The sequence below is a fragment of the Octopus bimaculoides genome, chromosome 1 (genome assembly GCF_001194135.2).
Source record: "Octopus bimaculoides isolate UCB-OBI-ISO-001 chromosome 1, ASM119413v2, whole genome shotgun sequence".
In the NCBI taxonomy this organism is placed as follows: domain Eukaryota; kingdom Metazoa; phylum Mollusca; class Cephalopoda; order Octopoda; family Octopodidae; genus Octopus; species Octopus bimaculoides.
This window is the reverse complement of record NC_068981.1, coordinates 67,597,583-67,600,275: the sequence shown is the minus strand read 5'-3', so window position 1 is coordinate 67,600,275 and position 2,693 is coordinate 67,597,583. Positions and strand designations below refer to the sequence as shown.

Genomic DNA, 2,693 nt, shown 5'->3' with positions numbered 1-2,693 from the left:
ATATATATATATATATATATATATATATATATATATATACATATATATATATATGAATGAAACGTAAAATTTGCAGTTGTAATGGTGATTATGAAATAGATCATTTTAACAAATGTGTCTATATGAGAAGCGCAACTAATATTCTGTAAATAGAACTTTCGACCAGTGTAATTAAAAATTTTCACAGCTATATCATTTGCTGAATCCCATGATTACTAAGATAGTTTTCAACTAGTATTTGTATGAGAAATTGCTGCAGATTTCAAACTTAGCTGTCAAAGCTATATAAATAGATTTCCAGCCACACATATTGTTGATATATGGCTATCCCTTATGGATCTGCTACACTTACATTTTTACGGTATACGTTTTACATCCTGACGTTGTTTTGGTAACAAGACTACTGAAGTTACCCCTGTATGCGGTGCTCTATTGTCATATTGAGAGGAATCGACAAGAAACCCGAACTACGATGAATCACGATGAGATATTGTCATTTGTCTTCGGTCTTTGTAGCACATAGCAAAAGTCAGGCATTTCCTAATATCTGTAAACGGAATATAAGTTTTCAGTTATGGATATATTACACCCTGTAAAAAAACATACATTATGAGTTCAAATTCTCTGCTAAACTCTATTTCTTGTTGCAACAGACCAATTCTTTCTAATCTCCTTCCATCACCTCGTAGTTGGAGATAACAGATCAAACCTATCCAGTAAAGAATGGATAAAGACATTATCTGACTGCAGCCTGTTTCACGTTAAAATAATAACAGTATAGAAAGCCATGTGGATATTTCCTACCAGTTAACAGTTCCTAAGATTTTCACCGTAAAATAGTCACCATTACATAACAATGCAAATATATATATATATATATGAATGTATGTATATGTATTTATGTGTATGTGTATATATATGTTGTGTATGTGTATGTATATATATATATATATATACATACACACACACACACTCATGTATGAAATGAGAATGTACCATATCTCATTTTGTGGTAAATATCAATGTAATACTGATCGACTATGTTAGTATGTTACCGAATAGTGGTATACACGTCTTGGTTGATATAAATCTACCATAAATCACACAACAGTAACATTGTATTTATTTCTAAAATCTGGAAGAATTAGATGGCCAAAATTAAATGAAAATATTTAAGAATAAACTAGTGACTACGTTAATTATAAAATAGTCCTATTAGTTTTTTTTCGTTAAATATTTGATTGAATCAATCGTTTCATCAGCAGTATCTTATAACTGATATCATATTGTTTTGGCGCACTTTAAGAACACTTGTAAATGGCATTACCTAACACCAACAGACGGTACAAATTCCCCGTTATTATTGCACATTTGTGTGTGGGGAGGGTGCTTGTGTGAGTGTGCTGGAACCAAACATTTTGAAGTTACCTACGGTTTATTCAATTCAGGAATTTGTTATCAATTTTCCTGATTCTTCCGTTAAGCAATGTAAACACATATGGTCCTTGGAAAACTACAACTATGATCCTGCATAATGTAAAAAATTTAGAGAAAGAAAATAAATGAAATACGATTTTTAGAGAATGTCGTATATTGTGTTAGATTAATCTAGTCACGAACATGTGGAAACCAGAATAATATTATTCCTCTATTCCTAGTCTGAAGTTAGTTTTTTTTTTAACATCCCAGTGTCTAATGTAAGCTCTGGTTATTAACTATGATATAAGAATTTGCTTTTGAGTAAAACAGTAAATTACTTTTAAATTATTGCTCACCATATGAGAATTATAAAATCATGTTCTCCACAAATAACGTCATATTATTTATCGTTAATACATGTTCCACTTATGTTCCAAACAGCAACGAAAATCAATAATGTATTCTAAACAGGAACTTAGTATAAAGGCAATAATGAATACACTTTGTATTTTGGATTTCTGAACCAATTCGTAATGTTGGCATATTTAACATAAATGTGCTTAGTCATTCTAGAACCATAAATATTGCTAATAGCTCCAAAGGTGAAGACAGATCATTTGGTAAAAATCTTCGGAATCGTGGTCGATTTAGCCAGTCATCATTCCATAGTCCATAAAATAAGCCCCAATTAAGTTTTACGATTGGCTTAAACTGCTGTTTAGTGGATTTCGAATATGGTAGTTTCGGAAATAACGTTGGGATAAATCTTATGAAATCAGTACTAAGGATATTCAGTCGTGTGTAAAATCTTATTATGAGATGAAGTATAGAGAAAAGGCTGACGCTTTGCGATCTGAACTAAATATTAACACAGTTGATCAGTATTGTATTTTATGGTTGATGGCTCGATTGTGAAGGTAAGTGGAATAATCCCTTGAGAATTGAGGAGATCTCACCCAGTTTGTTAGGGTCATACAGATGAGTTGGGAAATTAATCAGATCTTGAAGGACGTGTGCAAAGGAAGACCCGCTTTTTTCGACATATGCAATGTACAGTATTGTTTCCAGTAGCAATAAACTTCGAAAAATGAAATAATCAGAAAGAATAAATAAAATTGCCAATAATAATAAAAACAACAGAAACAATAATAATAATAATAATAATGATAATAATAACAATAATAATAATAATAATAATAATAATAATAATAATAATAATAATAATAATAATAATCATAATAATATTGATAATAATATCAATAATAATAATAATA

The 2,693-nt window shown here is 30.0% G+C and overlaps 1 protein-coding gene across 1 annotated transcript in view; it reads left to right on the top strand.

Annotated features, from left to right (window-relative positions):
* LOC106873299 (neuronal acetylcholine receptor subunit alpha-10) overlaps window positions 1-2,693 on the top strand; it is a 1,066,434-nt gene that overhangs the window by 984,490 nt on the left and 79,251 nt on the right. The window lies entirely within an intron of this gene.